Raw genomic sequence first — 11,714 nt, 5'->3', positions numbered from 1 at the left:
GATGCCGAGAAGGCATTTGACAAGGTGAGCTGGGGTTTTATGACTGAAGTCTTAAGACTAATGAGGGTGGGGGATAGTATGATGGGCTGGATATTGGCACTGTATGTAGCACCAAGAGCCAGAGTCAAAGTAAACGGTACCATTCCTACCTACAGAATTTGTATGGAACAAAAAGTATTTGGTGTATTTGGGAATACATATTTCAGCAGATCTTAAGCTCTTGTATGATCTGAATTATAATACTCTAATGGCAGGGGTAATAGAGGAATTGAATAGATGGAAAGGACATTTACTAACTTGGTTCGGAAGGGTGAATGCAATAAAAATGAATATACTGCCCAAAATAATTTACATTTTATATACAGTGCCAATCCAACTCCCACAGAGTTTTTTCAAAAATATAAGGAGGGCTTTTGTTTCCTTTGTATGGAATAATAAACGACCAAGAGTCCCATACAATATTATATGCAAAGGGAGGTTGGAAGGTGGTATGGGATTACCTGACATTATGTCATATTACAGGGCAATGGCCTTAGTTCATATTTTAAGTTGGCATCATGACCAACCCAATAAAATTTGGATAACATTAGGACAAATAATGGCAGGAAGGAAATTGACAGGACTACCCTGGATTCCGAAGGCGAACAGAGGGCTCTCAAAATGGACATCACCATTAACTCAAAACACATTAAAAATTTGGGATAAACTCAATCAATCAGGAGAATATGCCCCTTGGGTATCCCCCTTGGCCCCGTTGGAAGGGTTCCCTTGGTTCTTGCCGGGGGAAGGTGAGAGATCAATGGGTACATGGGGGAAAGATGGAGACACGTCATGGGGCAAATTTGCCCCGTATTGGAACATTATTGCCACTAGAAGAACTAGTACAGAAGTTAGGACCAATACCAATGGCTGAATGGAGGTATCATCAATTGGTATGTTTCTTTAATAAAATTAAAACCATGATAAGGCCTACGAATATGCTTACTATATTTGAATCAAGCCGTCTGAAGATAGTCAGGGCCGGCCATTTACTATCACAAATGCACACATTAGTACTTGGGACTAAGAAAAATATGAAATTATATTATATTACAGAATAGGAAAATGAATTAAACTGCAACTTTACTCCTAACCAAATAAAAAATCTTGTTGAATCCACATATCAGACATCTATAAATTCACAAATCCAGGAAATGTCATATACATTTCTGACTAGGTGGTACCGAACCCCAGTAAGACTGGCACAGATTTATCCAACAGTAGACGCTAATTGTTGGAGAGGGTGTGGGCAGAGGGGTACCCCTCTCCACATATGGTGGCTGTGTCCTTTGGTCAAGGGTTTCTGGCAGGAAATTTTCCCGTAAGTAGAGAAGTTACCCCCTGGAAAAATTAAACTAACGCCCTTAAACTTTCTATTCCACGGGACAATGACATCAGCCAGAACATACAAGGAGAGTGTAAGACCACACTTATTAAATGCGGCAAAACTACTAATACCCAGACTATGTAGACAGACTGCACGACCAACTTTGATAGAATGGAAGAAACAAGTGGATAGGATAATGGAGGCTGAAAGATGGAGCTATACAGTCCAAAATAGAAAGGAGGAATTTAGGGAAAAATTTATAAAATGGGAACTCTATTCAACAGAGATCAATTAAAGTGAGTTTTTTTTCTTTGGAGTGAGAGGGGAAGGGATGGGAAGGGGGGGGGGGGGGAGAGGAGCACTGTTCCTTTTTCTCTTTTTGGGGGAAAATAAGATATGGCATATGTAAATGAGAAGCTGGAAATGGCATACTATTTGGAATTGTCTTTTTTGTTTTAAAAAATTAATTAAAAAAATCTGGATTACAAAAAAAAAAGTTACACTGTTAAAAAAAAATGTAAGTTAAAATAAAATTTTTAAGTTTAAAGTTAAATTTTTTAAAGTACCCACATTCCCCCATGCTCACGCACAAATGCAAACACGCATGTACAGTAGGTCCTACACACATATGTAAACAGCGATCACACCACACAAGTGATGTGTTGCCGTGAACATCGGAGCCAGACCACCTGGGTAACTCTAAACTGGTAATTTGTAAAGGCTTTTAAAGCGTTGCTTATGGAGATCTCTGGGAACTGCAATTTGGTGCCATTCCACGGGTGGATGCAATTTTAAAACATGACATGTTTGGTATTTACTTGGTGTAACATCTTTTATATTCTACCAAACAGTTGAGTATATGGGTGGTGACATCATAAGGGGCGTGGTCACCGGATGACATCATCCAATGACCATGCCCCATGCCAATATAAGTCGTTGCGCACACTGCATTACAGCGGGAGAGAGCGTCTCATCAACATCGGAAGAAGAGAAGAGGGAAGAAGACGACGGAGAAGACCGGACAAGAGCTAGCAAAAGAGCGGGCAAAAGAGAAGAAGATAGCGGAGAAGCCTGGCAGAAGACACCGGACAGCAGGAGAAGAACCGAAGAGAGAGCGGAGAAGTCGGAAGAGACCCTCGAAGTCGGAAGAGACCCCCGGAGCTTCCTATTAAATTACTTTAAAAAGCTGTGTAGTGTGTTTTAATTTTGACACATTTTTACAATGTACCCCATACTCATTCACATAGGATGGGGACCGGGCTCTGGGGGCCCCCTTTAAAGGGAGCTCCCGGATTCCAATAAGCCCCCCGCCCACAGACCCCGACAACCAACGGCCAGGGTTGTCGGGAAGAGACCCCTGTCCTCATCAACATGGGGACAAGGTGCTTTGGGGTGGGGGGCACAGGGTCCCCCTGCCCCAACGCACACACCCCCCATGTTGAGGGCATGTGGCCTAGTACGCTTCAGGAGGGGGGGGCGCTCGCTCGTCCCAACACCCTTTCCTGACCGGCCAGGCTGCGTGCTCGGATAAGGGTCTGGTATGGATTTTGGGGGGCCCCCACGCCATTTTTTTCTGCCTTTTTGAGTGTCCTGTGTGCACAGAGCCTAATATTGTGTTTTTGTGCATTAAAATCCGAATGTGTATTTTTTCCAAAAAAATTGCGTTTGAAAAAACTGTTGCGCAAATATCATGTGACATAAAAATATGTAATGTCTACCATTTTATTCTCTAGGGCCTCTGCTAAAAAAATATTTAGAATGTTTGGGGGTTCTAATTCGTTTTCTAGCAAAAAAACATAAAAACAATGCATTTTACATGTAGAAGAGGAATGCTAGAATTGGCCCGGACTGGAAGAGGTTAAAAATGAAACTTGTATTGCATATGATTTTATGCACAACAAAAATTGACAGAGAGCTAAGACTTTTAAGAACAACTTCATTGAAATAGTCAGGGTTTGCTTAGCAGTCAGCAACTGTTGAGGCAATGAACAGGTGGGTGAGAAGTATGAAATGTACAATATAGTGTATATAGTGCAAGAGTCTATTAAACTGGCTATAGGTTGTTAGGTTTTTTTTTTGTTTTTTGTTTTTTAGCCAGTGGGTTGGCAGGAAGGAGGAGGAAGGGAGATGGTGGGAAGGAGGAGGAAGAAGAAATGGATAAAGGGCAGGGGCGTACCTAGAGCATTTGGCACCCGGGGCGGATCCTATATCTGGCACCCCCCCCCCCCCACCATAAAATGTAAAAACACCCACCGTGTCCCCTGCATACCTCTGCATCCTTCAATATCTTTTTGTCACTACTGTGTACCCCCCTCCACAACTGCACCTCTGGACCCCTTTAAATTACACAGCACCCTGCATCTCTGGACCCCTTTACATTACACAGGACCTTGCACCTAAGGACCTCTTTACATTACACAGCCCCCTGCACCTCTGGACCCCTTTACATTACACAGCAGCCTGAACCTCTGGACCCCTTTACATTACACAGGACCTTGCGCCTAAGGACCTCTTTACATTACACAACAGCCTGCACCTCTGGACCCCTTTACTTTACACAGCTCTTGTACCTCTGGACCCCTTTACATAACATAGCACCCTGAACCTCCTGACCCCTTTACATTACACAGCCCTTGTACCTATGGATCCCTTTACATTACACAGCACCCTGAACCTCTGGACCCCTTTACATTACACAGCACCCTGCACCTCTGCAACCCTTTACATTACACAGCCCCTCACAGCTCTGGACCCTCTGCATGTTACACAGATCCCCTACAGTGCAGACCCCCCTCCCTACCATACAGACCCCCATCTACAGTGTAGACCCCCCTACAGTACAGAATCCTCCCCTACAGTGCAGACCCTCCTACAGTACAGACCCCTCCACCCTATAGCGCAGACCCCCCCCTACAGTGCAGACCCTCCTACAGTACAGACCCACCCCCCTACAGTGCAGACTCCCCTACAGTACAGAATCCTCACCTACAGTACAGACCCCCCTACAGTGCCGAATCTTCCACTACAGTACAGACCCCCCCTACAGTGCAGGACCCCTTCTACAGTGCAGGACACCCCTACAGTGCAGGACCCCTTCTACAGTGCAGGACCCCTATAGTGCAGGACCCCTTCTACAGTGCAGGACCCCCCCCTACAGTGCAGGACCCCCCCCTACAGTGCAGGACCCCCCCTACAGTGCAGGACCCCCTACAGTGCAGGACCCACCACAGTAAAGAACCCCTTCTACAGTGCAGGACCCCTTTTACAGTGCAGACCCCCCTACAGTGCAGGACCCCCCCCCCCCTACAGTGCAGGACCCACCACAGTAAAGAACCCCTTCTACAGTGCAGGACCCCCCTGCAGACCCCCCTACAGTGCAGGACCCCCCTACAGTGCAGGACCCCCCCTACAGTGCAAACCCCCCCTACAGTGCAGGACCCACCACAGTAAAGAACCCCCCTACAGTGCACAGCCTCCCCTAAGGACCCATAGTGTACCTGGCAAGGCAGCGGCATTGCAGGGGGGAGGTGTGGGCAGCACCCGAGTGGAGTGTCACCTGGCTGTCGGCTCAGTGATGCGGGACCCGGCGCACGTGACTCCGGGACTCTGTAATCCACTATTCAAAGGCTCCATTGTTAAGATGGCCATCTGAACTCTTGCAGGAATTGGACACCTTACCCAAAGAGAACTAATGAAGGCTCTCCAAGGGGACAATATTCCCTAACAGACTCCCCTTCCCCTATAGCACTGATACAATTCCATCCACAGGAAAGAAGAATACCTGTACTTGCCTACATAGTATACATAACATTTCTGCTTCAGGATCAGTCTAACTTCTATTACGGACACCAAAAAAAAAAAAATCGCAATGTTGTGACACTCATTGACCCATAGTGTACCTGGCAAGGCAGCGGCATTGCAGGGGGGAGGTGTGGGCAGCACCCGAGTGGAGTGTCACCTGGCTGTCGGCTCAGCGATGCGGGACCCGGCGCACGTGACTCCGGGACTCTGTGGTCGCGTGACTCACGTCGCGCCGTTCTGATCAGTCTCGGGCATCGGCTGTCACTCACAGCCGAGCAGAGTGAAGCCACCTCCCCCTCCTTGTCTACACAGTGCTATGCATGGAGAAGGGGGAGGCGGCTTCACTCTGCTGGGCTGTGAGTGACAGCCGCTGCCCCAGACTGATCAGTTGCGGAGGGGGGGGGCGCTGGCCTGACACCCCCCCCCCCAGTGTGTGGCACCCGGTATAATGGAAGTACCTGATTCACCGTAGTTCTCCTTTGTTGGACTGTGGGCAATTCTGCTCTCTTATTCTCTCAGAATAATTTTCCACGCATAGAATGTCACGTAGAAAAAAAAACATTGCTGATGAAAAGAAGCCTCCAGGCTATCACCTACACTCAACAGGAGAAAAACAGCATCTAAAGGGACTTGTATGTCTAAAATAGCATTAAGATCAGCAACCACCCCCTGCCAGAAGTTCTGAATGTGGGGGACCAAACCATGTGTAGAAACGTACCAACTTCTAATCTAAATATAGGACAGTATTCATCATTTATAGGGTAGGTCAGAGACAGCTGCTGAGGGGTATAATAAACACGATGGAGAATTTTCAGCTGAATAAACCTATCCCTAGCCGATATCATTAAAAGGTATATATGTATAGCTCATGGAGGAAACTCAACTGATCGTCTTGTCTTCCAGGCTGAACTTCTCTCAGTGTTGGATCTCCTGAGGTCTCAGGCCATGGAGCTGGAAGGGTTGTGGTGGAAGGGCCAGCTGGCTGCCGATATCCACCAAGCGCTTCACTATAAGGTAAACGGGAGAGACCTGGGATTGAAGATCGTCCCTTAAAACTAAAAGGAACATTTAATCCAATTTTATCAATTGAGTTATGGCATCCCATAGAGTCTGTATTGTCCAAGCTTTGGGAGAAAAGTTATATATTGTTGTACAGTTTTGCTCATAAGTTTACATACCCTGGCAGAATTTGATTTCTTGGCCATTTTTCAGAGAATATGAATGAGAACTCAAAAACTTTTCTTTCACTCATGGTTAGTGTTTGGCTGAAGCCATTTATTATCAATCAACTGTGTTTACTCTTTTTAAATCATAACTACATATACTACCCAAATTACCCTGATCAAAAGTTTACATACCCCAGTTCTTAATACCGTGTATTGGCCCCTTTAACATCAATGATAGCTTGATGTCTTTTGTGGTATTTGTGGATGAGGTTCTTTATCTTCTCAGATGTAAAGCTGCCCATTTCTCTTGGCAAAAAGCCTCCAGTTTGACCCCTTTCACACTGGGATGTTTTTCAGGAGCTTTTGGGCTAAAAATAGCGCATGTAAAGTGCCTAAAAAAACACCTCCCCTGCAGTCTCAGTGTGAAAGCCCACGTGCTTTCACACTGAGGTGATGCGCTGGCAGGAAGTTAAAAAAAAATCCTGTAAGCTGCAACTTTGGAGCGGTGAAGGAGCGGTGTATATACACCGCTCCTCCACTGCTTCTACCCATTGAAATAAATGGGCACTGCTGCTGAAGCGCCTGCAAAGCGTGACTTATCAGCATTTTTACAAGTAAGGAAACAGTCCACAGAGTGAGAGGCTAGAGTGACAGGGTTAGGAAACTGTGCCCTAACCACATGCCGCAATTGTAGGTATACAAAAAGCATACGGTTAGGGAGATGGTATTCTGCATTCAAGTCATCAAATGTTAAAAGGGAGCTACGCAAAATAATATAAATATATAAATAACCTATAAGGCCAAGACATGTCCTTAGAAAGCACTCAAGACCAGCTTTATTTCTTACCCCATCTGCAGAAAAATCAAGGACTCTACCTTGACTTATTTCCTGGGGTGCAGCTCCTGGTTTCACACCAGGAGACCCGTTTCCAGACTCCACAATATATAACCATTGAGGCCGGCTCTGAATCAACCAAGGTAGAAAACTACCGAACCTGACAGCCCACGCTTCTTCAGAGTGTGGGCCTCGATAGCCAAACCATTAAATTTAGCATTTGGAAAGTAGGATGGAACTTCGGACCTTGCGAGAGAAGTTATGGCGGTCGTGAAGGTAAGGTCCATGGGTTCCCTACTGTGATCTCTGCAATCTCTGCACACCAAGATTTCCTGGATCCCGCTGGGGGTCACAAGAATCAATGACTTCCCTTCTTGCTTGATCCTGTGAAGAAGTTGTGGATGCAGGCAGCATAGGAGTGTAAGCACAAATCAGTGAGAACCGATTCCACAGGAATAGCAAGGCATCTGTTCCGCATGCTAGCGGATCCTTTGTTCTTGACACAAAGTTGTCGATCTTTTTGGTTGATCCTGGATGCCAACAGATCTATGTCTGGGATCCCCATCCTTGACATATTGACAGGAAGATATTGGGGTAAAGGAACCATTCTCCCAGGAACAACTGCTGGCGACTCAAGTAGTCCGCCTGCCAATTTTCTATACCTAGAATGAAAACTGCCGATAGGCAAAGTACATTGTTTTCTGCCCAAGATAGGATAAGATTCACCTTTTTCTGGGCCGCACAACTTCTTGTGCCCCCCTGGTGATTAATAGGCCATTGCTGTGGCATACATAGATTGAATCCTAGCAGGACAATACCTTAAACTGAACGTTCAGGCCCTCAGGACCAAATGTTCTGCCTGAATTTCTAAACTGTTAATGGGAAAGGCCATTTCTGATCTATGCCACTTCTCTTGGACGGCTTTTTTTTTTCAGGACTGTCCCCCAACCTAAACAAAAAAAGGTTGGCATATGTTTTTACTATTTCCCAGGTAACTGAAGGAAGGATTTTCCCCTTTGCAAACTTTTTGGATGTTAACCATAAACTGAGGCTCCGGCGCACCCAGCCTACAGCACCTGATATTTCCAGATGGTCTTCCATCCGGGTACTAACCAGGCCTGACCCTGCTTATCCTCCAAGATCAGATGAGATCGAGAGCTATCAGGGTGATGTGGCCATAGGCTTTGGAGTCAGACACATTGGGAATGTAGAGCTTGAACGCTTTGTTTCAAGCCAATAGGATACTGTTTTGCAGCAGTCTAGAATGAGACTGAGCATAAGGAACGGCCTCAAATGAAGCCACCATCTTTCCCGACAACCTCACGCAAAGTTGAATAGGAAAAAATCATCTTGCTTTGACTACCTAAATCAGTTCCTGGTACGAATGCCCTTTTCTGGGTGTACCTATGATCAGACCCAAGTATTTTCTTCATGGTTTTAAAGAAGATTCCTCCTAGGTTGAGAATCCGACCTAGATATTCCAGGTAGTCGAATGTGGTGACCATACTTTGGTCTAAGCGTGCTACCGACTGGTCTAACAAGAACAGATTGACTAGGTAAACCATAATCGTCATACCTTGGGCCCTCAATCTGACTAGAAAAGGAGCCAGAACCTTTGTACTCCAGGTGCAGCAACTAGATCGAAAAGCAGAGCTACACAATGAAAATGAAGATTTTCCACTTTAAAAGAAGATATTACTAGTGAGCAAGGAAATATGCATATGGGGAGATATGCATCTTTGTTGTCAATTGAAGCCAGAAGTTCTCCTCCTTGTAGGATGGAGATAACGGATTGGATTGACTTCATGCAAAAAAAAGAGATTATATTCAGGAATTTAATTTTAGATCTTTTGAGATCCAGACTGTCCATTTGGATTTCAACACCCCCCCCCCCCCCCCCCCCAACCTCTGCTCTTACATGTGGGCCATCATGAACACTTTTTTGCCAAAAGATGGTTCAATGCTTAAGAGAAAGATTTATTTTTTCTGGATCCTTGGGAATGTTTGATCTGAGAAAAAAGGAGACAAAAACTCTTGGAACTCCAGTTTGTACATTTGGAGCTATTAAGGAAGTCCCCCATTTGTCTTGTCACTCCTTTTGCCAGATCCCTGAGAACTGCAGAAAAAATTCTCCCCTAAGACCTCTTTTGTCCCTGGGGTTAACCCTGTGGATTACCCTTTGAACCTGATGGCGGAAGCTGTTGCGACTGCCTGGAGGCTGATGCCCCTGGCACAGAAGGAGCTTTGAAAAAAATACATTTACTCCTTCACTTAAATGACAAAAGGGGGCATCTTTATTACTAGAAATTCTTTGGATATATCATTCAAAATATCCCCAGATAGCTGTTTCACTGCAAAAAGGAAGACTAGCCAGGAGCTTCTTGAATGACGCTTAGCGAAGGGCGCAAGGCCTAAAGGATAGATTCTGTCATAGCAACTATTGTAAACATAAAGCTGCGTCCTTGACCTGCTGAGCAGGATAACCTTGTACACCTGTTTAAACTGGTTTCTCAATGATTAACCAATTACTGTCAGGGCAGGCTGAGACACTCAACCTGCCAGAGAAAAAAGCTTTTAATAGGAATTCCAACTTTTTATCCATTGGATCCCTAAGTATTAGAGTATTGTCTACTGGACAAGTCAAACTTACTCACAAAGGATATAGTAGCATTAACTGCTGATATACCCCACTTAGTGAACTTTCTCTACCATAGGATAAAGTGTGAAAAACTTTTAGAAGGAAAATAATGCTTATCTGGGTAATCCTTCAGATACAAAAAACTTTTCCAGCAAAGAATGGACAGGAAAAAGCATTCACAGCTTGAGGAGGCTTTAGCGAACCCAAACATTCAGTTAAGGGTACATACTGTAAATGTGGAGTGGATCATTCAGCAAGAAAATGTACCATCAATCTTACAGATTGTGAACGCTGACTCTCACGCATTTGACACCTCAAAAGAGGAGGAGTCATCAGCCTCACCACGGTCCCCTGAGGAAATATTCTCCTGCCCCTAGAACCTGTCACATCTTGACCACACTGGGATGCGATTAAAGTAGCTAAACTTTTTTTTAAAGCCTACCATGGCTGAGGAAAAAGAGTAAAATGAACAGGGGCTGCAGCATTGCAAACAGTTGCAAATATTTCATGGCCCCAATGCTCACTCTGACCAGCCACCCCTTCTCAGGGGAGGATGCCATTTGTAGAGTAGGTTTTCCAGAGCTTGAGAGAGACCCTTTTAGCTCCTTTTTTGGGAGTGTTTGAACCCCCTTCTGCACATAGCCCAATGCACAAAGCAGTGGTACTACCAGAAGAAATTGCATCCATTGCTTGAGCAGTAGTCAGTCACTGCCGCTGCTATTAATGCTCAGCCTGATGCAATAGTAAATGTGTCAAAAAGAATACTTGTCACCAACCTCTTTCATGTCCCTCTACTATCTCGCGTCCCTCCACTAGCTTAAGCAGTAATAATTGTGCTTTAAAAAACACATACATGCGCCGGACGTTGGAGGACACTAACGCCGTGCTAATCTTCGCCCCCCGTCGCCCTCAGCCCCCTTCCTCTCTTAAAAAAAAAAAAAAGTTTTCCTGTGGAGCACAGGCCTCTGATCCTACAGGACCAACATGCGAGGGGAAAAAACATGGAGAGGAGAGAGCCTGGAAGCCGCCGAGTAGTGGTGTGCTGAAAGTTTATTTTATTTTTTTGTTCTTTCTCCTACCGCTCTGCCTCGTGAAGAGGAGGAGAATACAGCACAGGTGAGGGGTGTCTGGAGAAGAGAAAAGACCCCCCCCCCACACTTAACGGATGTCTGCTGCTCCAACACAGCGTGTCTCTTGTGTCGTGCCTCCAGTAGTGACACATAGGCATGACAACATTTACTAATCAAAGGAGACATTTCATAAGAAAAATTGCTAGAAAAATGTTTCTGCAATCGCATACATTGATACATTGATTCATGCGATTTTGACACGTATATCTTCATTGATTCATAAGTGATTTAAATTGACAAATTAATGTGATTCATGCGATTTGTGCAATTTTAATACGTATATCTTCATTGATTCATAAGTAATTTAAATTAACAAACATTTCTATGTTATGTGATTTTGCTAGAAAAATGTTTTTGCAATCGCATACATTGACATAGTGATTCATGCGATTTGTGCAATTTTGACACGTATATCTTCATTGATTCATAAGTAACTTTATAACTTGATTTCCTCAGGGTCCTTCTTTACGTTTTTACAGTTCTATGTTTTCCATTTTTTTTACAAGCAATATTCCAGTGCTCCTCCACATAAGGGCTGTTATTTTGACATTGTTTTGATATTAACCTGTTGTTATATGGAATTTTTGGTATGCATAATATGCCTAGTGGTGTGAGCACTGGCTTTTCCTTTGGGTGCTTGTATTTATATGGAAATTATGACATATATTTACACATTTTTAATTACATTTATTATATGGATTACATTAGCACATTTTTTGGATCTGTTCACATTTACAGGCGTCATGATAATATGCATGGATGCTACACATGTTGTTAT

The 11,714-nt window shown here is 44.5% G+C and overlaps 1 pseudogene; it reads right to left on the bottom strand.

Moving 5' to 3' along the window:
- Positions 1–8,232: 8,232 nt before the first annotated feature.
- LOC143965250 (5S ribosomal RNA) lies at positions 8,233–8,351 on the bottom strand (annotated as a pseudogene).
- Between the last annotated feature and the right edge of the window lie 3,363 nt (positions 8,352–11,714).

This window comes from Lithobates pipiens, unplaced genomic scaffold, assembly GCF_037356315.1.
Source record: "Lithobates pipiens isolate NorthernLeopardFrog02 unplaced genomic scaffold, aLitPip1_a1.2 Scaffold_8, whole genome shotgun sequence".
Lineage (NCBI taxonomy): Eukaryota > Metazoa > Chordata > Amphibia > Anura > Ranidae > Lithobates > Lithobates pipiens.
The sequence above is the reverse complement of the archived record's forward strand: the minus strand, read 5'-3'. Positions and strand labels throughout refer to the sequence as shown.